The sequence below is a fragment of the Pseudorasbora parva genome, chromosome 8, assembly GCF_024679245.1.
Source record: "Pseudorasbora parva isolate DD20220531a chromosome 8, ASM2467924v1, whole genome shotgun sequence".
Taxonomy (NCBI): domain Eukaryota; kingdom Metazoa; phylum Chordata; class Actinopteri; order Cypriniformes; family Gobionidae; genus Pseudorasbora; species Pseudorasbora parva.
Genome location: NC_090179.1, coordinates 45,401,590 through 45,429,016, shown reverse-complemented (window position 1 = coordinate 45,429,016; position 27,427 = coordinate 45,401,590). Strand labels below are relative to the sequence as shown.

Sequence of the window (27,427 nt, the reverse complement as noted above, 5' to 3'; positions counted from 1 at the left end):
CGGCCGCGAAAATTGCCATTTGCATGCTTTTTTGTTTTCCTCGTCTCTCGTTGATTGCGCGCGCCTCGTCCGTTTGGGGAGGTGTTTATACTCGACGCGCAGACCGGGTGCGGCGTGATGAGACGTCATTCTCGGCCAACAGATTCGTCTGGAGCTCGTGGCTCTTCGGGTGCGGAGCCACACGCAAAGTTACGAAATTTGACGTGCACAACGCCAAGCGAAATGGGGTCTCGCGCACTCGGTGGCGACGTCATTTTTGCCGCGCACACCCTCACGCTCGAGCGGACGCGTCGTGTATAAACAAGGCTTAAAGCTACACTGAAGTTTGATAAACGCAAGTTAATTCTTCAGTTCAATCTCTGTGTGCTAAAGGCTCATGAGTTCCTGTAGAGAGAGCGATACACATTCTCCTTTTGCCAAATAAAGGAAAAGCATGTCAATGTCTTCTCTCTCGCTGTATCAAAATATCACTTTCCTCAGAGATGGTCAAGCTCAGTTTGTGGATGATTAGGCTATGATATAACGATTTTTTAATACTGCATCCTAAATTGTGGATAATTAATATATCATATGCTGAAGTACAGTTCTGGATTAAAAGAAAAAAACAACAAGAAGAACCGTACAGAAGGGAAAACCGTTTAAAATGACATTTTAAAATGTGTGTGTAATAATCCGAGTGTGTGCGTGTTGTGCTCCGCCTATTGTTAAAGGGTTAGTTCACCCAAAAAGGAAATGTCTGTCATTAACTCCTCTCCCGCTAATGTCGCTCCACACCCGTAAGACCTCCGTTCATCTTCACACAGTTTAAGATATTTTATATTTAGTCCGAGAGCGTATGCAAGTGTATGCACACTATACTGTCCATGTCCAGAAAGGGAATAAAAACATCATCACAGTAGTCCATATGAGACATCAGTGGGTTAATTAGAGTCTCTTGAAGCATCGGAAATACATTTGGGTCCAAAAATAACAAAAACTACGACTTTATTCAGCATTGGCTTCTCTTCCGCGTTTGTGTTCAATCCTCAAATAAAGATTCAAACGGTTATGATAAAGGCGGATTAATTCATGACTCGGATCGCGTGTCAAACTGCTGAAATCACGAGACATTGGAGATCCGAATCATGAGTCAATACGCTGATGAATCATAACCGTTATTAACCGTTGTTAACTTAAACTGTGTGTGAAGATGAACGGAGGTCTTACAGGTGTTGAACGACATTTGGGAGAGTCATTTAAGACATCAATATCATTTTTGGGTGAACTAACCCTTTAACACACCCTTTAAATAACACAGAAATACTGCACTATTGACTTTAGAGCTGGTGTGTGTTTGGTCAAAGGTCAGTGGTTTTCAGTTCCTCGCAATAGCAACGCTCCAACAATGCTCCTGAACACACCTGGTTTAGACCAGACACCCATGGGGGAACACACACACACACACACACACACACACGGGGGTGAACAGATGTGCCATTGCATTTCATATTTAAACAACAAGGAGCTAGACGTGAAGATGAGAACTGCGTCAAACTGAAACTAGCAAAAAAAAACACTTGTGTCGCATTGTGCTGTGTGTGTGATAGGACCCATAATGTCCATTAAGAATACTAGTCAGTTGCCTTTTATGTAAAGTAGCCTTCATTTTAACTTGTGAAAAACACATTAATTTCACTCGCGCGAGCACTGAGGTTAACTTTGCTTTTAAAGCCCCACATGAGGTGAGGAAAGTAAACATGTTTTGCTGGGAGTAAAGTGATAAGAGTAATGAAAATCTCCCTTTGACCTTCCATCTGAGCTGAGGTGAGCAAACAAACCCATCATTACCGACTGAAGCTGCGCAATAACGCCATTTATATTTACACAAGCATAACATCCAAATATCATCTGACACTCTGTATAAAGACTGCAGATGAATAATTAATATGTTTGTTTTCAGCTGTAGTTACACTGTTTTATCATTGCTTTTGCTGTTAGGTTTAGTAACTTGCTGGTTTGTGACATCTGGAGTTCATTTTCTACTTAAAAATGATCCATCAAATGTGACGGTTATTGTGAATTGTTTACCAAAAATAGGTTCGAGTAGGTATCTCATTACTTATATTATGTAGATATGTTGTCCACACAATATTATTTATCATTATTCAGATGTTCTAGGTAAAGTATACACTTTAAAGCAGCACTAGGTAACTTTTCAACCTTCATAATATATTTTTTAAGACTCTTGTGACGATAAATCGACTTACAATAGGTTGAATGACACGTCTGCCATAGCCTGATGGGGTCTGTATCGTTTTTAATCGTACTTTTAAACTTCGGTTTCGGGTAGTAACCCGAGAATAAAAAGAGCTACAAAATTCGACAGCTTTACGGCATATACGTCACTTGCACCAACACACACACTTCCTTACATTCGGACGTGCGAGCCCAACTTTGTTCGTCGGATAATATAGTCGTGTCCGAAGCAGCACAGACAAATAAGAAAGAAAAGGTTTTGTTGGAGGAAAGCAATAAGAGGAAACGAAAAAGTGCTGTGATTAAAGGCAGGACGAGGATCATCATGTGACCAGCGTTTGCTCGTCGGCGTGAGCTGAAGGAGGCGTGCCCGACCGATGCTGTCCTGCTTGTTACGGTGATTACCGACCACTCAAACATTGAACTGAAGTATCGTATAGATTCTGGAAAACGCTAACCAATAGACTACTATAATGACACTGGCTTGTAAACGTGAGCATCGTGATTATTTGGCGTTTGAAAAAAATAAACCCCATGAAATTATATTCATATGACATGCTGAAGCATCTGCCACTGACTGTACCTGATGAAGACATTTCACACGCGCCGCCAGAAGAACACCTGCATGTGAACTCCTCCTGCAGTGTTCAGGGGAACTGTTAGTGCTGCACCGACCTGCGGGCCGCTTTTATGAAGTTATTTGGCCCGCCCCGCACCACTGGATATATTTTTACAACCAGCCGCGCACCCGCGACCATTAAATAGACATACGGGGTCGATGAGACGACCCGCGCATCACTAGTTCAGGGCTATCAGGGTTATCATGTCAGCAAATGCACGCGCGATGGCATCCGCTGCTGTAGGACGACAGAGCTTACGACAGTAGTTGAGGATATTATTTTTTCCCAACTGTAGGGGGACCCCGAGAGCAAAAGTTACCAAGTGCTGCTTTAAAAGCAAGGCTTAATGTCGATTGGTTCAGGAGCTTGAAAAATTGTATTGCAAGTAAACTTCAACCAAGTAGAAATTACTCAGAAAACTTGAATGGCCAAGTTAAAGTTACTTATGTTCTTTGTTAAGTTTACTCAACTTAGTGACACTATTTTGATCAACGAAAACCAGGACACTCTGCTCGGCAATGAGATACTCAAATGATACTCAAGGTTTACTCAAAGATGCCTTATTCATTTCAATACATGTAAAGAATGCCCCCTCTGTGTGGATATACAATTGTTATTTTAGGGACAGGACATGTCCTGGGAAAACCTTAACTTAGTTAGGTAGTTAGTTACCGTTTTTTCTCAGTCGCTTTCTTGCATTTCTCGAAAACAATTTGTTAGCCAAACACTATGGATTACCTGTAAAAACACCAAAGCTTACGACAGTAGTTGAGGACATTATTTTGCTCTTGCTCAAAATCCTTAGGTCATCTCTCAGAAGTAAATATATGTGTCGACAAGTCCTCGAGTCATTATGTACAGATAACACAGTCGAAATGCTTAGTCACGCTGTCAATATAACTACACTGGAGGGATGTTCTGGTGTAAACTATGGCTAAAGTTTTGATGACAATTATTGTAAATTGTAGGTTACACCTTTATTGTATGTGGGAGTTTGAGTGCAAGAGACTGGAAGATTCCCATTTATGCTTTTAGTGTTTGTACTGTAGTGTTGACATATGTCACTGTGATACAGAAAGGAAAAGACAGCACTGCATAGCACAGAAGAACAACTGAAGTAGAAATGTGCCCATAGGACAATCTCCGTGGGGAAAACTGTAGATGCAGTGCTGTAGGAATTACAGAGCAGTCTTCCTACACCTCCTGACGTTCCTCTCTGCTGGGCCACACACTCATACACATCACAACGAATATCTTTAGAAAAAAAAAGTCTAATGGAAATGTATAGAAATATGCTTGGCATATTATGACAACTTTTTCGGCCATTTTGCATATAAAGACTTATGCTGTGAACTAATGCCTAAGGCTAGCCTGACAAGCCAGACCCACATCAAGATGTTTGGTCTGGAAACTCACCATTGACGGCTCAATCCGAGGGGCGGATAAACGGCTGTCTGTCAAACTCCCTCTGCACGCGATAGGATAGCGCTACAACCAACCAGAGCAACGAAGGTGAACCAGAGCTCGCTGACAGATTAAACATTCACTGTATCCGGTCGGCTAAACTCTGAACTAGAGCTGCAACTAACGATTATTTTTTCTGTCGACTAATCTAACGATTATTTTTTCGATTAGTCGAATAATCTAACGACTTATTTTTTTACCCTTTGAAATTTTTCACAATTCTGTGGCACCCCCTCACATAAGTTATGCTAGAGGTGTAACAGTACAGACTGCTCACAGTTCGCTTTGTATCACGGTTTTAGGTTCACGTTTCAGTACAGTTCGGTATTTGCTATGTTCAGGGGAAAAAGGACTACTGTCAAATGAAAATAAAGAAAATAAGAACAGATAACTTAAATAGAAGCAGCAGCACAAATAAATACTATTGAGCAAAGATGAGAATAAAATAAACAATGCTTTTCAGGATTTTCAGGTAGGTCTAACATTAGTTTTTAGGTAGAGAAATGGAATGAAGTAATCAAAAGTAAAATAACCACACTTTTAACTGTTTAAAATTTAAAAAATAATCCTTATTAAACTTACAAAAGCAGTCAGGAGCAGTGAGTGATGTCTTTATCTTTTGTTTGACATTAAACAGACAGCAGTGAAGGCTACTGCCCCTTTAAGACCCACGGATAGTCGTCGTATTTTCTGTATAAAGTTCACTTAAGGCATAGAGTAGGCTATGACATTTTGACATACTTTTTGTGAGTTTGTCCGTTTAAGCACAGGATTTAAAAGATAACTCAATATTTGCGCGCTTTGGGACGAGTGCAGAGACAGATCTTCTCATTCGAGTCTCCTGGCTACACGGGGGTAATGACTGTGAAAATGACTGCTCATATTCGGACGTACAGCAGCACTCGCATGCGTTTTATAAAGTTTACAAAGAGAGACCGTTTTGCCCACGTTTTTCTTTTATTATCGCTGTTGTTGTAGTGTACCTGAGGAGTCAGCACGTGTATCCATCGACAGAAACATACATAGAGCATTATTTTTTCAAGTTACAACCCATATTAAAGATGCGTCATCAGATGCGAGATGAACCGAAGTGTAAGTGCGTCCCCGCAACTTTTGCTCGGGATCCCGGTTGGGAAACACTGGTCTGTATTGATTGACACCGCGCTGGTTTGTTTAGAATTATATGAGCGCCGTGACCGCGCGCTGCCTTGTTTTACGGTCGAATGCAACGCGTGTGTGTGTGTGAGTAAGAGACGCGCAAAAGGGCGGAGAGAGAACTTAAGGAAATTCGCTAAACGAATATGCGTGCGTCTTTTAAATAGCGTAAAAATGAATGAATGACGAAAGTGGCGGCCGTTATTGATTATGTGGCAGTCCGCCACAAATTAGTCTATGTGTGGGAAACACTGTTTGGCCTCTGTTTAAAGTATTCCCATACTTTTGATATTCGCGGTCTAGGTTTTTGTGATAGAACCAGGAGCAGAAGCCAACATTACGCGAGATGAACGTCTGACACGACGCGTCGACGCATTTCACGAACGTCGACGTATTTCTGTAGTCGACGTCATCGATGACGTCGACGCGTCGTTGCAGCACTACTCTGAACACATCTTCCCTTCTTAAGAATGACTTCAGTGCCGTTCTTTGTTCTTTTCTCAGAGAAAAGCTTAACTCTTCCAGAGTCGCGGTCAAAGCTGATTCGAAAGACCGCCGTTCACCAGTTTCTGTGTTTACTAGAAGCACGCAAACGCAACTCTGCCGTCATTATGTTAAGCCCCGCCCACTGACTCTATACACAGTGTGATTGGCCCGACCAGAGTTTGGCATTTACAGCTCAGAAGGGTATTGAGAGTTGCTCGACGACACTCGCGGGCAGATTAAAAAAACTAGGGTGCGTCTAGTTTTCTTGGCTAGCCTAAGGCCCCATTTACACTGCATGGTTCAAGTGACTCAATTCTGATTTTTTTCCCTCTCACGTGGCTCAGATCAGCTATGACGTGAACGTGTAAACAGCACACAAGTCATGCAAGCCGTCAAATCAGATATTCCCCAGTAAATACGAGTCGAACGTCATTGAAAAAAGGTATGGAGGCGAATGACGTCAACTCAGGTGGACACGAACGGCGATCAAGGGCTCTCCTCTTTTTCTTCTGACTCACGAGAGCAATGTCTACTTGACCTTTAAAGAAGTGCGGAAAGCAAAACATTCAATAATCATTTCCTCCGCATCCATTGAATATCACGCCGTTTTACTTCCTTTTCTGGGTCAGAGCATCTTGGGCTGTTTCGCCAGTGTAGTGTAAATGCAAATATCCAACATGACTTAGCGTAAACAAACCACTTTCTAAAGCCAAGTGGCGTGTTATCTGTATGCATTTTCAGCTGTCTATGCTGAAACGAACCATTATGTGTGTGTGTGTTTTAATTAACACGCAAGCGCATGGTAATAATCATTGGAGGCCAAGCAACGTAATTAACACGCTAAAAAGCGATTATGTGTCTTGATAGCACGCCAAAATGGCATACGAATTGGCCTATCTTACATATGCCATTTCATGAGATCAGTCTGAAATATCGGATACGGGTCGCTTTTAAAACATGATGCAAGCGTGTTGTCAAACTAAATACACAAATTGGAATTGAGCATGAAGACCTGCAGAGTAAATGCTGTGGGGGTGAGACTATTCCACAAAGACCCAATATAATACATTCTGATCAACATGACATAAGCACCTGATAATGTAGGAAACGGCAGAGAATTGGACATAATAATTTGCATGGACGTACCAAAGCATATCTGCCACTTGTCCAAAGAAATGAGAAACTGCCTTTTTGATGTGCACAAGAGAAACGATGATGTGAAGACTGAACAGGTAGTTTAGAGAATTTCACTTCTGATCTGAGAAATGAACCAAAGCGACTGAGAAAAACTGCAATTCCGTAAGTGAAATGTAGGGGAGAGCAAGGGACGAAAGCACCATTTTTCAGAAACATGTAATTTTAAAAGAAAATGTTTTAAACAGAGATATATTTGCTCTGGTCAATAACTCACAAGTGTGGTCTATCAATAGCAGGTGGTGTTTTGTACAAATGCAGAACGACTACAGTATAATTTCATTTTGAACATAAGATGCAGAAGTTTACTTTTGACCCCATCAGGCTTTTGTGTTACTCTTGTTTTTATTAACCATACCTGACTATAACCTTGCTAATATGTAACTGCAAACATTGTGTAGCTACTTTATCTTTGCAAAAAAAATATTAAATTACATTTTCCATTTTAAATTTTAAGTTTAATCTAATGTTTCAAATATAACCTGACAATACAAACTTGTAGTTTTAGAATATTTTTTTGTGCAATGTCAATCTTTTTGATCATTTTTTTCTTCAACAATATGAACAATATGAAAATTAAATGTAGCATAATATGCATTATATATATAAAAGTGTCCTGACATCAGGAAGTCCTGACATTTAAACACGATTTACTTTCATCCTGAAAAACTCTGAAAAGACAGACCTTCAGGATGTGTAACAGCAATAAATAATCTGTAGAGTGATCATTACTGTGACACATGAAACCACAAACACAACTTGCAATTAGAAAAAAAAGTACGGCTTCAGTAATTTACTTTCCGTACTCAAAAACTACTTTTCGGACCTAGCCGCGGGAAACGTTGACGAAATGGCATGATTTTTGGCAGATCCATCAAGGGTTGCGTGCTGAACGTGCTGTCATAGCTTGGAATGCAAATGTAGTCAGGGCTCTGAGAAAATCGCTTTGTTACTTTCGCCCCGGTTCTCCCCTACTTAAAATGTGTGCGAAAAAACATTTGACTTATTTTCTCACAAACACATACACACACTTTGGGCTAGGGCTGGGCGATATGGCCAAAATTTCATATCCCGATAAAGCTCATTTGATATTCCGATATATAACGATATAGCACTTTTTCTGTTAATTCAGTTTATGAATAGTCTATACAAAATTGCAATGTGGAAATGCAGTTTGAAATGATATACAAATCAAATAAAGGGACTACATTTTCATTTTATTTAGAACCTTTTTTTCAAGCAAGACTGTTGGTAAAGTTAACACCTGCCTAGGGATGTTAACCGTTACCGTTTGACCGATGGCTGACCGTATCAACGCTAACCGATCAAAGTTGTCGGTTAAAAAAAAGTGATCTCTAAATTAGGCTATTATACAGTGGACTAAACGCTACTACAGTTGGCCGTCTCATTCCTAAATCTTTTTGTGTGAAGTGAACAAATCCCTCACACTCAATTTTTCATAACTCGCCTGTTTGTACTTAATAAACCGATAAAAACATTTGGCGCGAGGTCACAGTGTTTGGGTTTGCGCGCTCACAAGGTTTGCAAAAAGTAAACACTCGAGGTTAGAGTCAGGGCAGACGACAGTATGAAGCGTGCATTTCGCTTAAGATGGGCTTACATTTGGAAATATATTACATCTACATTTCAGTGGAAACACATAAGGCAGGGCTATTCAAATCTTACCCTGGAGGGCCAATGCGCTGCAGAGTTTAGCTCCAACTCTGATCAAACACATCCACCTGTGATTTTCTAATGATCCTGAAGACATTGATTAGCATGTTCAGGTGTGTTTGATTAGGGTTGGAGCTAAACTCTGCACTGCATTGGCCCTCCAGGGTAAGATTTGAATAGCCCTGACATAAGGTGTTGATCGTCTTTCTTTATTATTGTTAGCACTACCTCGAACTAAAGCGTCTCTACGGAACTGTCATTTTCTTAAATGAGCCGCGGCAATGATTCAAATGAGCTTCTTACGCTAGACAAATGCCTTTATTTTCAACGCAATCACCTCGTACCCAAACCATTTCGAAACTAAGGAGCCATTTGTCCTCCGACGTTAGCGGGACTCGTGTTTCGCGCTGTGGGGGATTTAGAAAAAGTAACGTGAGTGGAAGGGAGGCGGCAGCGCTAGGACAGTGTGTGTGTGTGTGTGTGAGTGTGTGTGAGTGTGTGAGAGAGAGAGAGAGAGAGAGAGAGAGAGAGAGAGAGAGAGAGAGAGAGAGAGAGAGAGAGACTTTTAACTTTTAACCATTTTTCAAAACATTACAATCTTAATATACAAAACACCTAATGATGCACACAAAAAAGTTACCAATTAAAAACCATATTTCCAAACTCATTCATTGTTACTAAAGCCTCTCTCACACCCCACCTCATTTCAAAATAAGGTACATTATCAGTTTGTTTATAATATGCAAACTCAATAGCAACCCTAAATTCTACCAGTGATTTAAAAAGAGACAATAAATCAACATCTTGACCAGCATTTTTACATTGATGCGTTTTCAAGATTGCTAGCTTGGCTTGACCCATTAAAAAGTTGGCAAGCACACACTGTTCACGCCACAACTGTTTGTACTTACAACCAAAAAATAAAAAGGGAGAGAGAGGGGCTCGCAGCTGTCATTTCAAACAGCGCAGCATATTTTAAACTAATCGGTTAACCGGTTTCAACCGGCTAATGAGGCTTGTTGGTCGGTCAAGAAAATGTTTAGTTTTCGCCATCCCTACACCTGCCATTAAAATATTTCAATATATGGCTATATGGTGTGCCACGCGTAAAAGCCCGTTGCAGCGTCTGTGTCTGAAGTTTGTTTTGAGCGCAATGCCACCACTCTGGCATAATTATTACCCTGGTCTGAACCGCGTCTACTACCGTTTTTTTGTTTGTTTATGTATTCTAGCGTGCATGGGCATGCCGTGGCGGGAGGTGCATCTTGACGTAAAATTCTGCCGTAAATGCCTTATCATGGCGTAAGCGATAGAGCCTTATATAAAACGATAGACATTTTCTATCGTCCAGACGATATATTTCGTCATATCGCCCAGCCCTACTTTGGGCTTCCGTTTACTCACATTATAAAGCTTGGATTTTTTTTTTATATAACTGATTATATTCATCTGAAAGAAGAACGTCATGTAGGATGACCTGAGGGTGAGTAAATCATGGGATAATTATCATTTTTGGATAATCTAAGCCTTTAAGGTTTGTCTATCTAATCATTTCTTTTAAATAAATGAGAGAAACAGAGACTGTGATCATAGGCCCTTTAATAAGCAGATATTGTTAAGAGTTGCTTTTTTCGTCTGAGATCAATTTCTAAAGAGAAGGACTTTCAACTGTGGTCCACTCCCTCATCTCATCAAGGTTTGATTATTATAACTCTCTACACATTGTGTTTTTCCAGTGCCACTAACCTGAGACTAGATCTTCATTTAAAGCAATCTACAGATGACGTCTAGAAGTTGCATAAAACCGGTTACGTAAGGTTTTTGCGAGACCTCTTGCCCTTTCGGTTACGCTTCAGACAGTGACTGCGGGTCTGACACAAACATGACCCGTGTTCCTCGGGGCTTTAGTTGACATGTTCACCTATGGCGGGACGTGAAGATAAAACAAGGAAGGACATTGCTCAGGGCACCTGACACTCTTCCTGCATGTCATGTGGGCGTTTATTCTGAAGCTGATTGGCCGTCTGCCCCACAGGGTGGAATGCAGAAGAAATCGTTATCCCGTTATAATGAGGGTTCAAGAGCAGTGCATGCTGGGTAAGGGAACAGTTTAAGCCGCAGGTGACTTCTGATGATTACAGGAAATTAACAGGTTTAGAATAAGTCGTCAACTAACAAGTCTGAAACAGCAGGATGTGGAACAGCAGTTCGGCTTTAAAGGCTCATGTGAGGGTGAGTCTGATCCGTGCAGAATGTTTTCTGTACTTAAACTCTTCCAGAGATCATGATATACATATGCCCATCCTCAGGCATTTACACACAGATTCAGCCATTTAGGCCTAGTCCACATGTACACGGGTATTTTTATTGAACGGCTCGTCTGCTTCCTGCTTCTATGAAGCCCATCCCTCTGAAAAACGCAATGGTCTTAGATTGGTCAGATGGCCAAATGTAGTTTCCTGTATTTTGATTGGCTGAAGTGCCAAGCACAGGTTGTCCGCGAAACGCCACGCCCCTTCCCATTACGGGCAGAAGTCACATCTGCGGAGACTAGCGAGGGTTTATGATGTCACTAACCCAGGAAGAAGCTCGTTGTAGTCCAAACCGGCCATTTTTGTAGGCAATAAACTGCCGTAACTTTAAAAGACAATATCTCCGTTTGCATTGAACTTTCAGCGCTGGAACTTTGCAGATACTGTTTATGCTCAAGCAGCGACATTACACACTAACTAAAGTTACAAAAGTCAAATCGCATGACACCACCCCTTTAAAAAAAATCTCTTTCCACATGAAAATGCAAACATGATTGGCTGCCTAATTTGCAAATGGGTCCTTGAGACGGCCTTGAGCGCGTTGTACATACTAGATCACATTCAATGTTAAAATACGGTAAATGAAAATAAATAAACCAATCGTTTCATGTCTTAAGACATCCATGTGTCACCACAAGCCGCAGACCAGTGTTTATGGATTCGTAGGCCTAGGTGTTGTTTTTTTTTTACAATTCTTATAAAGCGTTAAAATGTGTATTTAAACGATCTGTTAAAACTAGTGTAAGAAAAATCACATGTCAAATAGCAAATGTTTAGATTATATATTTGTTTCAATTTGAATTATCATTTTGCTCCAAATATTGCACACGTTATGGTAAATGTAAATGCATTGCCATTTTGCATTGTAAATTCAATTGAAAATTGCTACACATAAGCTTCTAGACTTGGACTTGAAGACTAAGACTTGTGGGAAAAAAGTCTTGTGGTACATGATTCTCTATGAACTACCCCACATGACAGCACGAACCGCCACCTTTTACTGTTCATTCACTAAAACATTATATCATTATATATAACATTATATATATATATATATATATATATATATATATATATATATATATATATTTGTTTATGACAAATATCACTAAACATTAATGTTAATTAAACATTAATTAGAAATTTCTAAACACACCAACCCCGAGAGCGCGCGAGTCTCTGAAGGCACGCGAATTCATCACCCTTTAGAAAACTGCTGTTAAATAAATTAGCAAGAAATAGTAACAATATAGTCAAGCCTTACCTTACGAAACTTTTCAAATGAAAGACATTCAATCGATCATAAGGGAAGCTTGCGGTCCGTTTTTCAAGAAGTAAACATTTTCATGTCCTTTTCACATTTTCCCTCAAAGTATTTGCTAACATGCATATAATCCAGATTTACCAAACTCATTTGCGACTTGATTGCGCGAACCCTCACACGCAATGCATGGCCCTGTCCGACTCATTTCCACAAACGAATCACGCAGATGTATGTTCTTTGTGTCGATACACAGGTTGTGTTACCGCGGGCGCTCACTTGAGGACTACATTATCTATGATTTTACACCATAATAATAATCCAGCGTTGCTTGAGCTTCACAGCAAACTACGGCAACTCAAATAGGTCAAAATACACAGCTCTTTCCCCCTGTAGTGGTTCTAAATGGTATAATTTTGTACGAAGTTGAAAAGTAGTAGTAGCTGATGATTTAAATAGTGTTTTGTGTGCGTTATTAGACCATTTTAAAGTAAAAAATATAATAATGTGTTAATAGTTCAATACACTGTTAATTATAACAACTAGCTGGAAAAATGTTGCCACAAAAAGAACAAAGAATGACCTATTTGCAGTAATGACAAATGAAATAAACGTGAATACACAAAATGAATGTATTTACACTGATTCGCCAGGTTGAGATGTGTCTATATTCCACATGTATCGAATGGTATTTTGATCAATTTGTTGTTGATGTTACTGTAACATTTCTGTCGCAAAATAGTTGCAATATTAAATGTTACATCTACCTTTCATTTTTACCATTCACTTCCTTCATTTACTTTCATTTAATTCAATTTCTAATTATTGTGTGGGTGAGACTTGTCTCTCTAAGGCCTTGTCCACACGAACACGGGTATTTTTATAAACGTGACTTTTTTTAACGGTTCGGCCGTTCGTCCACACGGAAACGCAGTATCGGGTCACTGAAACCGAACATTTTAGAAAACCCCTGCCAGGGTGAGGATTTTCAGAAATGCCGGTTGCAGCGTTGTGGTGTGGACAGTAAAACCGGCGTTTTTGCCTTGCGATGTCAGAGTGTGCGCCGTTATCCGCTGTGTTTGACGTCAGATTGTTCGCCGCTGACTGCTTTGACGACCCTATGGTGGACGATTCTGTGCAATGGCGGACGTAGCCCACATATTGCTGATAGTAACTGTGCTAACGGGGCGGCATATATCATGTACACAGATACATGCTCAGGTATATTATTACATTGCGGAACAGAGGCGTCAGAATGAAATTCTAGCCTTCTGATTGGCCAACATGCCTTTACGATTAGGGTGATATCGCCGCCTGCTGGTGTGGCATGCTCTTGACAGCGCTTGATTTTTGCGTTTTCATGTAGACGGAGATTTCTTTAAAACCGAGCATGTGTGGACGAGATTTTGTTTTTAAACCCAGGAGGAAAAACTGGTTATAAAAATACCCGTGTTTGTGTGGACTAGGCCTAAATGTCTATGGTGGTTTATAACCCTGGAATCCATTATTGTGAGAGCACAGCTGGCTTTTAAAGGAAAAGGGAGACGAAACTCTGATTGGTTTATTGTATGTTATCCCCAAAACACACCCATGACTCATTAAGACATAATTAGACCATGTCCATTGTTAAACTAGCAAAAGTGTATTTGTACACACCCTAAGTGCATCTGACCCATGAGCTCAGAACGGTAACATAAGGCCCTGTGTGTGCATCGCATTTCCATCCAGTGTTTTAAAAATTATTTTTATTGCAATATTCCAAAATGTGCATAAAATATGTCGATGGAAACATCGCTACAGTGAAGTTAGCGTAGCGTAGAAGCCGGTCTGCAGTGACTCTTCAGCACTCAAGCACACAGAGAGCTTTTGTTCAACAACAGCTATTAAATGTTAGTTTAAGCAAACAGAACGGCAACATTCCCCCGTCTGAAATGAGTTAGTTAGTGGTTTGTAAGGAAATTAACGCGGGTCTGTTGACACTGTGCTGTCAGATTATGCTGTCAAAAGACGAACGGCAGTAAAACAACAAGAACGAAGACTTGAAAAGAAAGAGCTACAAGCATGTAGGGAACATTTACATTCACTGCAGCTCTCTGATGATTACAGGCTTTGTGTGAGAGTGTGTATAGTGAGTGCTGCTGACACACACACACACACACACACTGCAGAAATTATCAAGCGGCATTCACAATGCTGTAAACCTCTGTTTATATGCACATTCAAACAGAATATTTCATATTTCTCTCTGAATATGACCTGCACATGTTCTCCACTGGTTCTGTGAGATTTATCCACTTCTATAAAATACGACTGGATGTAAAGTAAATGATATAATCTGAGCTGAATATCTCAGAAATCATACTCACATGTATAGTAATTCATAATTTAAATTTTTCAAACACTGCTGAGATGAAAACTATCTATGATGCCTAGAAAGGCAGCTCAGTGGTTTAGGAAGAGATCTAGTGTGGTAATATTTGAGGAGATCCCCCCTTCAATGTAAAGCGCTCTGAGTGCCTTGAAAAAGCACTATACATGTAACAAATTATTATTATTATGGATTGAATTTGCACTGATCCCATGAGATGCATCCTGATGGATTTGTCAATCCTGTTCCCGCAAGATTCGCTCTCGCTCCCATCCAAAAACGTTCACATTTTGTCCTGTTCCCACATTAGAAGCCCAAAGGAAGGGGCTGATTTTTCAGATTTCTGTCTCGTTCTCGTGTCTATTTTTCCATCTTCCACACACACACCACTTCAGCTCACCAGTTACAGACTTATATTATTAGATAATTATATTTGGCGGGAGCCTACAAGTGATTTCTTTCTCTTGCTTCCCGCGCACATCCAGTCCTGATCAGGCGCCCTCACCATATGAAGAAACCTGTGGAAATAAATCTGCATTGTTTATCGTTTTGATCTTTTGCTCAGGAAATTCACAAAAATTGAAATTTTCATTGAAGTAGAAGAATTAAAAATGGGGGGAAATGGTAGCCTTTTATTCAGCAGTCTCCTCCTGTAACGCCTGATGTGTTTGGAGATGGCAGAAGCTTCATTTTGTGCTCAGTCACACATTTTTGTGTTGATGATGGAAGGTCCAACCACGGCCCATTATAAGATGTCTAGGCCATCAGGTTTTGATTTTGTATCTGATGGTCTTTGCTAGAATCCCTCATGCCATGTATCTGAACAAGATGTCTAGGTCCTCCAACAAAAAGAATCGGCCCATAGCATTAAAGGAACACTCCACTTTTTTTGAAAATAGGCTCATTTTCCAAGTCTCTTAGAGTTAAACTGTTGAGTTTTACCATTTTTTAATCCGTTCAGCCGATCTCTGTATCTTGCAGTAGCACTTTTAGCCTAGCTTAGCATACATCATTGAATCGGGTTAGACCATTAGCATCGCGCTCAAAAAAATGACCAAAGACTTTCACTATATTTTCCTATTTAAAACGTGACTCTTCTGTATTGTTTACTAAGACCAACGGAAAATGAAAAATTGTGGGGTTTTTTTTATACCGATATAGCTTGGAACTATTTTCTGCGTAATATCCCTGCGCTGCTGAACCCATGGTACGGAACAATAGTTCCCTGATTATTACGCAGGAATGAGAGACCGTTAGACCGTTCCTATCTAGAATCGGTCTAAAAATCAAATCCGTTGGTCTTAGTACACAATGTTACTACAGAATAGTAAACTTTTTTTTTTTAGTCTATCCTATGCCATGGCCATGAGGGGTATCAAAGCTTTATAATACCTTGTTATTAATAGCTGATCAATATTACCATTATTATAATTATTTTTATTGTTATTATTATTAAAATCATTGTTACTACTACTATTATTATCACTATTAATGACTTTATCAATATCTACCATTATTAATATTATTATTACTATTACTACTATTGTTTTTATTTGTCCTCTTCCTGACCCTTTAACCTTCCCCTCATTCCGGATGAAAAGAGTATATTTGTATATATGTTTGTCATTACTACTACTGATAATACTATTAATACTATTTGTCATTTCTAATTAATTGGATTTATCATTATTATTGTTATTATTATTAATATTGCTATTACTATTGCTGTTGTCACCTTCTTCATACCCCATTTTATTTCCTTATTTATACACATATATTTTTTGGATATGTCTGTTATACCTCCCTACATGATTCTTTATTCATACATTAACACTCCCACACCAGTTACACACACACACACACACACACACACACACACACACACACACACACACACACACACACACACACACACACACACACACACACACACACACACACTCACACACACATACACATACACACGCACACATCCTACTGGCATGTTATGTTTTGTTGGCCCTTGTATTTGTATTTTGCATCTTACTTCTCTTTTGTAAATATTGTACTTGTCTGTTTGCATAATAATAAAAAAAATAGTAAACTTTTAAATTGGAAAAATATTATCTTTGAAAAAAAAAAAGTCTTTGGTCATTTTTGAGCGTGATGCTAATGGTTTAATCCGATTCAATGATGTATGCTAAGCTATGCTAAAAGTGCTACCGCCTATTCCTTTAAAGATCCAGCCGTATATATTTAACCTTGAGGGAACTTTTTATCCCCGTTTGCCCCAAACACATATGGTGGTTTGCTGCCCAAAAAAAAAAAAAAACCCATTTGAAGTCTCAGTCGTGTCTGACAACTGAATTTCGGGATGAGCGAGAAGGATTTTTCTTGAAACCCTCTCAAACAACTTTCTTTGATCTTTTTTTTTTTAAGCCCAGGACTCCACAAATCTCAGCGATTCTCTATCTGTGATCTTGGAGAGTGTTTGTCCTCTCAAACTCTCCTCCTCTTTTGCAGTAGTTTGATACAGACACAGGTCCTCTTCAGGCAGATTCAGAACATCTGAGCTTCTTAATTATTGCCCTGATTGTGGAAATGGGGATTTTCAGTGCTTTAGCTGTTTTCTTACAGACACTTTCTGTTTTGTGAAGTTTTTTTTGCTGCACATCAGAATATTCTGTGGTTTAACTCATTGTGATGAATGATTAAGGGAAGTTGGTCTTTCCTCATATTTATACTCGTGTGGAATAAGACATCATACCTAGACAATTTAATGATCCTAGTCATCCTGGTGTGCTAAAAAATGGAAACATGAATGGGATTATACTTCAGAGATATTTTACTCAAAAGAATTTATAGGGGGGCCAATACATGTGGCCAACATGCATTGGAGAATTATTATTTTTCATAATAAGATTTTCCTCCGACTTTCAATTGTTGTACTTCAATGAAAGGTTTGATTTTTGTGAATTTTTAGAATTAAAGATAAAAAGGATAAGCAATGCAGATTTATTTTCACATAGCCTAGAAATCTAGACACCCCCTAGCGGCAGCAAATCTAATCTGCCGTGAGTGTCGTCTAGCAACTCTCAATACCCTTCTGAGCTGTAAACGCCAAACTCTTGCCGGACCAATCACATCGTGTATAGAGTCGGTGGGCGGGGCCATAATGACGACGGCCGAGTTGCGTTTGTGCTTCTAGTAAACACAGAAACTGGCGAACGGCGGTCTTTCGAATCAGCTTTGACCGCGACTCTGGAAGACTTGGAGTTAAGCTTTTCTCTGAGAAAAGAACAAAGAACGGCACTGAAGTCATTCTTAAGAAGGGAAGATGTGTTCAGAGTTTAGCCGACCGGATACGGCGAATGTTTAATCTGTCAGCGAGCTCCGCTTCACCTTCGTTGCTCCGGTTGGTTGTAGCGCTATCATATCGCGTGCAGAGGGAGTTTGAAAGACAACCGTTTATCCGCCCCTCAGATTGAGCTGTCAATGGGGAGTTTCCAGACCAAACATCTTGATGTGGGTCTGGCTTGTCAGGCTAATTTTCACAGCCATCTTTGATCATATTTATCGCGAGCGCCAATAACTCTGACCAGACTATCAGTATCTTCCCTCCCTTAAAAACTCGTCACACTCGGCTGTGTCGGGCGGCATCTCAATCTGGGGGGGAAATGAGATTCTTAAATACGGTAAAACGCCTCCCATTTGACCTTTACCGCTGTGAGGCATGAAGCGTCAGGAAGTGTTAGTCATATTCTGCCGCCGGACAAGAGATTTAACACACACACACCAGATAATCACACTCTTCAGTTCATCTCACTGCGCTTCAGTGAAACCTAAAGAATGAGCACGCACACGCACACACACACACACACACACACACACACACACACACACACACACACACACACACACACACACACACACACACACACACACACACACACACACACAGAATCCAATCCATTCCTGCTCATATTGTGTAAAATTAATCAGTGCACAATATTCATGATTTCAATTCAACCAATAAATGCAACACTCAAACTAAGAATATAAAAACAAAAGCTAATTAAAAATATATATAAATAATAATAAAATAACAAATAAAAAACTACAATAAACCGGAAGCACTGATCAGAGGTGATGATTAAACAAGCTTTTTTTGCACTGCATCTAACGACTTGAACTTCATGTATGTACTATTAAACACTATTAAAAACATAATCAGAGCTGGACAGTAACTAAGCACATTTACTTGAGTCCTGTACTTAAGTTCACTTTTTGAGTATCTGTACTTCACTTGAGAATTATTTTTTCTGGAAACTTATGACATTAACTTCACTACATTTGAAAGACAAATATCGTACTTTTTACTCCACTACATTTCTATCAAAGTCGTTTCTGCAGCAGCTCTGATAGTCGGAGGATGATTTTTTCCTTCTGTTAAAGGTTTTTTGTTGTTGTTGTTTCAGACAGTCTATCAGGAATCACTCTTATAGGGTCATACACAGAGGTGGGTAGTAACGAATTACATTTACTTCGTTACATTTACTTGAGTACATTTTTTGGGTAACTTGTACTTTTAGAGTATATTTAAAAATGGGGTACTTTTACTTTTACTCAAGTACATTTCTTGTGAAAAAACTGTACTTTTACTTAGTTACATTCGGTGGCGTTCCTTCGCTACTGTCAATGGTGATAATTAATTATATATTTTAAAATAAGTTATGACTTGTTCGCAAGTCTCGCGAAACGTTGGAGAGGCTGCTTCGCGAGAGGTGGATACGCATCACCCGCATAAAATTAGCGCGCGACCGCGCATTTAGTCAGAAGATGATGGCCGAAGCAGAGGGAGATGTGTGTAAGCTACGGCAGATCACCCGTACGTGGCCTCATATTCAGCCTGTTTTCAGTCCAAGATGTCAAAAAGAACAGTTTCATAATTTAATGCATGCTGTGTGCACCAATATGAAGTGACATCTCAGCATACAATAATTCCAGCTCCAACCTGAGAGAGCAGTGGTAAGTGTAACAATGATGCCTATATTTGAACACTGTTAATGGTAATTTGGTAACTATGGGCACTTTTCCTTTATTGTAATACTATTTCACACACTGTCCGAGTGTTTTCCTCATATGCGCTCTTGTGCAACATTGACAAATCATTTGAATCCTCCGAACACACGTCCACAAACAAACGTTCACATCTGCACATTTACATATCTTTTTTTTCTCATAAAACGAGCAACCTCATTGGCAAAATGTACCTGTGGCAATGTTTTTGCAAACCACAAAATACGTACCAATACACACTGCAGGAATTCCAACAGAAATGAACACTATAGGCAGAAAAACTGCATTTTTTGTTAGTCTATGGTTTGTAAAACATTTTGAATTTTGCGTCACAGCTCCATGTTCTGCTTTTCTGATTCACCAGACTTGCTCGATAGCTCAGCTGATACAGATTTGTATTTCCAATGCGAAAAGCTTGAGAACGAACCCCATGAAGAACGAGTCATGATAAAAGAGCTCAAAGACGAGTTCTAAACACAAGCTAAAAATACATGGACACAATTTTATTTTTGTCACATTTGCTTTTGTTAACACTTTCGGGTAGGTTTAGTGTGGGTGTACATTAAAAACACAACGTAACAAAACATGTCAGATTCACGCAAATCTGTTCTGGAAAAAAATAAGCTTTTAGCGCCACCCAGTGGACATTTCACTTTGAAACTGTCGCAATATGTACGTATTGGTACATATTTTGTGGTTTGCAAAAACGTTGCCACAGGTACTGATGAGATCAGGCTAAAAACGAAACAAATTGAATAGCCTAATGTGACATCTTGCATTTATACACATATCCGGACAGACAACAGTCTGCAGTGTATACATACGTTTAAAAATGGGACTGTATTTTTAAGAATGCATATACTTATAAAAATATAAGAACAAAGTATGTTTTAAAAAGAGCTGTGGTTAGCCCAGCACACCATTAATTTACACTGTTTAACCATTAAACACACACACACACACACACACACACACACACACACACACACACACACACACATATATATATATTTGGAGGTGTGTGAAAGCTCTCTAAGTAGTCTGAAATTCAGGGTTTTTGGATCTTATCAATCAGATTAAAAGTAACTAGTAACTAAGTACTTGAGTAGTTTTTTCATCTAATACTTTTTTACTCTTACTCAAGTAACTATTACTATTGTTACTTTTACTTTTACTTGAGTAAATATTTCCGTAAGTACTTGTACTTTTACTTGAGTAAAGATTTTGGCTACTCTACCCACCTCTGGTCATACACATTTTCCCAACTTTATTTGAACACTGATCAGTTCATAGCAAAATGGAAGAAGACGGTTCTAACGCCCGTTTCACACACACTCCGTCTTCAGTGCGTGTGCGGTGTGTATTTTTTCCCGTACCCATGGTAACGGATGACAGCTTTCACACTGCACGCGGATGCGGTCCGTCAGTCCGTTCCCGGTGCGTTGCGTCTGCAGCAGTGCACGGATCGTTTTCATACCGAGTCTATTTTTTGCTGCGCTGCGTTGCTGCATTAAAGTGACAGAACATTTTTCGCATTAAAATAAACATGTACTGACGCGAAAATCTAGTAATTTCACCACAGATGCATATCATTTAAAATATACTCTTGTTTCAAAGTCAACACATGGCTTTTTTTCTCAAGTAAAGCAACAAAACGACACCTTACCTGGCATTTAGGTAAAAAAAAAAGTGCCATAATGGAGAGCACTCGTACTTTCTTGGAGGTGAAAAGCAAAGTTCTTTTTGACCTGCAGGATTTCTTTTAAAACGGTGTAAAAACGAAAGAAAAGACGAGAGTCGGCTGTTTTTGAATAGACTATTGTAAGTTTCTAATTTAAAATGTTTGTGATTTAAGGCTATAACCTATGTTTAAATGTTTTGCCACTTGTGTGAGCTAAATCTAAAGTATATAAATATGAATAAATGAATTTAATAAAATGTTGTTTAAATGTAGTAGGCTACCTAACCTGACTTCTATTAAAGAGTAAACAAAGATAGGCTAATTGGGATTCTGACGAGCCATGTTCAGTAAAAACTTTTGGATTTTAAATAAAAAATAATGAATAAATGCTGTGTTTGTGGTGTGCAACAGCGGATCAGTTGCGGACTGCAAACGCAGCATAAGTGAAAGCACAACAGGGTGTGGGGCTCCTGCAACGCACACGCAACGCAACACGCACCGCACACACACTGTAGACAGAGTATGTGTGAAACGGGCGTTAGGCACAAGTGTGTGCACCCATAGCCATACTTTGAAAGTGTGTTTCATTAAAAAAAAAATCAAGATTAGTTTAGTTGGCATTAACTTGGTGCATGTCTTATAAAATATTAAAAATATAAACGTTTGGGAGAAAGAGAAGAGTGACGTTGGGAGAATATCAGATGTGTATCAGTGTATTGGATCCGTGCGTTCGGCCTTAAAGTGACAGCAGCTTTATAAAGAGCTTTGTAACTTTTCTACAAGTGTTTAAATGAGTTTGAGTTAGTCGTCTGCTAGTGTGTCAGATGGAGCATCACTGACTGGCTTAAACCATGATGGCATAATGTGCATTTATACAACTATAATAAAATAATGCGCTGATGTAAAAAAGGAAATTTACTTTGATACTTTTGAATACAAATACTTCTGTACTTTTACTAGAGTAAAAATCTGTTTTTACAACTTGCACTTGTAACGGAGTAATATTTGACCAGTAGTACTTTTACTTTTACTCAAGTAATAGAGTTGTGTAATAGAGGACTTTGTCCACCTCTGATAAAAATAAATAAAAAATGTCTCCAATTAAACATTTTCTGGAGACTGATCACATCTAAATTTTTTCAGTTGGCTAAATTGAATTTCTGTAAATTGATGCAATTTCATTCACAAAAATTCAATTGAGACTTTGATACAATTGAGAATTTTTCAATTGAGAATTTTTGTGGCCAACTGAAAAATGTACACCTGAATTTTCTTTTACAGTGCAGTATATCTCCAGCTATTTACACTTATCGCATTACCTATTTAACAGTTAATGTTGCTTTCATATTTCTTATTCTAAGAGTGGCAATCATTTTGCATTGTTCATAATTATTCATAATTTGTAAAAGGTTTTAAAAATAAAGTGTTTCTGTCAACTAATGGAATTGTTCTCGCTGCATCTGAACTATTAAAAGCTGATGTAGATTTGAACACATTTGAAGAGCTCATTGAATACTCTCAGCATGATAAATGAATCTCTTTAATAAACAAATGGTTCAATTTCGAGTTGCCTTTTTAGTGCAATCAAAGGATAATTAGGGACGTAACTGTCAAAAGAACCATTAACATGTTAATGGATTTGCAAATTGCGTTGATGTCTCACACTGCATGTTGGGATCTTTTGCTGGTAGATGTGCGCTTGCTGATCCATCACTGTCTGCTGGAGGAAACTCTCATCCAGTCTGCTGCTGCAGGGAATGAAACTACAATTAGCAACTATTCCTAGAAAACATCTCCGTTAAGTTCTGGACGCACTAACAAGGGAGGAATATTAAACAGATTATAACAGAAATGATCCTCAGGTAAAGTTTCCATCAGGATTCTATAATCTTCACACATTACCTTAACACAGAAGGAGGAGGTACAAAATTTATAACAAAAAATATTAGTGTGTAGTGTGTTTATATATATACTATATTTCCAAAGTATTGAACATCCCTCCAAATCATTTAGTTCAGGTGTTCCAATCACGCCCATGACCACAGGTGAATAAAATCAATCATACCAAGACATTTTGGACAATTTCATGCTCTTAACTTTGTGGGATCAGTTTGTGGACGGCCCCTTCCTGTCCCAGCATGACTGCGCTCCAGTGCACAAAGCGTCGGTCCATAAAGACATGGATGAGGAGTTTGGTGTGGAGGAACTTGACTGGCCTGCACAGAGTCCTGAGCTCAACCCGATAGAACAGCTTTGGGATGAATTAGAGCGGAGACTGAGAGCCAGGCCTTCTCGTCCAACATCAGTGCCTGACCTCACAAATGAGCTTCTAGAAGAATGGGCAAAAATCCCCATAAACACACTCCTAAACCTTGAGGAAAGCCTTCCCAGAAGAGTTAAAGCTGTTAGAGCTGTAGCATGTGGGCCGACTCCATATTAAAGGTCCCGTTCTTCGCGTGTTTTCGAAGCTTTGATTGTGTTTACAGTGTGCAATATAACATGAGTTCATGTTTCGCGTGTAAAAAAACTGTATTTTTCACACAATTGACTTATCTGTACAGCGCTGTTTCCTTTGTCCTAAAAACGGCCTGATGATTTCCTTGTTCTATGAAGTCCCTCCTTCAGAAACACGTAACGAGTTCTGATTGGGCCAGCGCTTCCCGTGGTGTGATTGGACAGCAGCTTAGCGCACTTTGCCCGGAAAGGTCTCGCCTCTTACCATAACGGGGCGATGCAAGCGCTGAATGCGCGCTCTTCTCCACGTGGGAGAGCAACGAGACCACGCCCCCAATGTTGCGTGTTCTTGCGGGCGGAGTCAACAAACGGTTCTAGTGACGTCATTACAGCAGGAAGTGCAGCGGTGTAGTCCAAACCGGCCACTCGCTGTAGGCTTTGAAAGGGAACTTCTGTTAAATAAAATATCTCGCTTGGCGTTGAACTTTGAGCTTTATAATTTTACAGGTATTATTTATGCTCTAACAGCAACATTACACACTAACTAAAGTCTGAAAGATGGAATCGCGAAGAACGGGACCTTTAAACCCTACGGATTAACAATGGGGTGTCATTAAGTTCTGTGGGAAGGCAGGCGTCTCAACAAGGTTTCATTTCATCATTTAATTGTAATAGTTTTGTCCTTTTCTTTGTTATAAACACTTATTTTCCTAGCAGATGTTCTAAATGTCATGTTAGCATCTTTTGATCACATCAGTCTCAAATGCACTGCAAAAATAAAAATAAAATAAATAAATAAAAATGATGTTCTTCCTCAGTGTTTCTGTCTTGTTTTCCAGCACAAATATCGAAACATTCTTAAATCCAGACACATTTACTGGAGAAGCAAAATGGCTGCAGATATTAAGTCTTGTTTACTGAAAATAAATTATCAATTCATGCTTAAAAAATGCTTAACTTATTTTTTTTTTTAAGTCGTTTTTCTTACCTTGTTGGTAGAAACGTTTTCCTGTTGTGAGCAAACAATCACGTAATGAGGATGCATTTTGCAGAAAAGACTGTGTGTGTGTTCTCCTTGATGATGAGGAAGTTTCAGCATGGCTCTGCTTCTAGATTTACTTCCCAAATCGTACAGCTCTTGGTATATGAACACCTCCATCTTGAATTCTTGTTACAGAAAGGGTGAAGCTGATTGGTTGGTTCTTGTCACATGACCTGCAGTGCGGGATACTGAAAGGTTGTGTGTGTGTGTGTGTGTGTGTGGGGGGGGGGGTGTCATTTGGAGTGTCTATTTACACTAATTCCACCCACTGACATCTGATTGGGCCAGACAAAATTATGGGAGATGCTGGATTGTTGAGGTTGGAACATACTCTGCCAGAACAAAGAAATTTGTTCGTTTTCTCGAGATGGCAAAAAGAAGAACAAAGTTCGTTCTGGTCAGTACATCCATACTTCACGAGAAAAGCAGCTGCCGATCATCTGCGTTTCTACGCATTAACCACGCCCACTTTAAATGTCTGACCAATCACACAATAGTTCTCGGACACCCGTGAGAAAAAAAGTTCTGCTCAGGCGATGTGAACAAGATCGAGAACAAGCTGCGAGAACAAAATGATGTGATTTTCCTTGGAGCGAGAACTTTTTTCCCTGTTCTTGCGGAGTATGTTGCAGCCTTTAGGCATGTTGCAGAAAATGTTAACGCCTCTACTCACTCTAATCCCTTTTCCATCACATATTAGATTGGAAAGGCATTTATTTTCAATAAAAATGAAGAAAATATTTGAAAAGTGGAAATAAAGTGTCTATAGTGTTTAATGATAGGTGTTTAGGGTTGGGTGTTTATTGTCCCAATAAGACAGCATCCATATATAATTTTAATTAATATAATCATTCAAACTTTTTATACATCTTTTATTGCCTCTATTGCCACTATTTATAACTGTCATCTAAATACTATTTACACTTATTGCCAAAAAACCCTGCTTTTTTAGTGTAAATACAATCTATTGCAATTTGAACTTAGTGTAAACAGCATCCATCGCTAAGAAAATATGCTAGATTAATGTCATGTAAATATAATCCAGCTGCTATTTACACTTGCCGCTGCCCTTTTCATCGCACTGCAGCGCAGACACACATTGTCTACATTTAAAATAACGAACTTGAGCGCACAAAAAATGTGACGTGAACAGCGCCTCATACTGTAATAATAATAATATAATAACATTGGTAACTGGATTGGATCACTGAAGGACTAACACCAGACGTGACAAAAGCAAACAAAACTCATTATAATCAGTGATGCTGTCTACACTGGACATTGTTGACGGTAAACTGACGCCCCGTTCTATTTCTCTCCAATTTTCAACACCTAAATGAATCGGAAAGGGTCACATGGTACCGGTAGGAGCTTTCAGAAAACTCCCAGTTTACAAATTGTAATTGTGAGCTCTACGAGAGTGTGAATGCTTAATCTCAATGAGCGCACATCTGTAAGTAAGTGCAAGTACGTTTTTGTCAATCCCAAAAATTTACCAAGTAAACGTGACTTCTGTTAGCTCAACATGTTCACACTCTTAACTCGTCATATATTGACCCATGGCAGGACCCTTCGGCAAACAGGGACCCCTTTAGTGTCATTTTTCGACGCCCAGGTAATGTGTGACATTATATTAGATCCGTGCGTTACAGTAGGTCTCAATGTTAATCAAACAACTGTGGTATCATGGGAAATAAAAAGTTTAATATTTATTTGTCCCTATAGGTATGTGTTTCGGCTTGATGTGTGTTTGGTATTACCAGGGATTTTACGGCAATTTTGTTTCAGAACCTTCTCAGACTTAACTCAAGTCTATTGATGTAGCTCATTCATACAAACCATCCACCATTTTGAAGTTTTTTTTTATAGAGAATGTGAAAATAACTCATTTTTTCTAAAATGTGCTTATTGTGGCTCATTTTGCCAGCAAGGGCCACACATTATATGCATTTTACACCACACTTTAACTAACAAAAATGTGTTGGTATAAATCAAAAACATAAAAACACCTTGTCCTTATGATTTCTTCACGAGAGCATAATTAGATGTGGTATTTTTGGTAGCTTCGTCTCTTGCTGCATCCCATCATTACGGTCACATTCAACATCCGTGTGAAGAAAATGTGCAATGATTGAAAACTGCAAGAACAAAAGACACAAACACCTCGTACAGTCAACCCACACAAAAAATTTAATCCCCTTTCGTGAGGCATAAATGCTCCAAACGTTAGCGTTAACCGTGGGGATGCGCGGTGACGGTGGTTTTTAATGTAAAAACCGTACGCCAACACGCCAAATGTTTCGTAAAAAGCCATGTCACTTATGACTTACATATTTAGAACACATACACCGAGAGATTTTAATATACTTATATATGTATTTGTCGTTGCTGTTGTTATTGGTCATGTCTTTTTTCGTAAGTTT

At 39.2% G+C, this 27,427-nt stretch overlaps 1 long non-coding RNA gene across 1 annotated transcript in view; it reads right to left on the bottom strand.

The window, feature by feature from the left end:
• The window catches only part of LOC137084915 (uncharacterized), a 96,950-nt gene extending 84,213 nt beyond the window's left edge, over positions 1 to 12,737 (bottom strand). Inside the window, exon 1 of the long non-coding RNA XR_010906829.1 lies at positions 12,405 to 12,737. This is a non-coding gene — a long non-coding RNA (uncharacterized lncRNA). The remainder of the gene's footprint in view (positions 1 to 12,404) is intronic.
• Between the last annotated feature and the right edge of the window lie 14,690 nt (positions 12,738 to 27,427).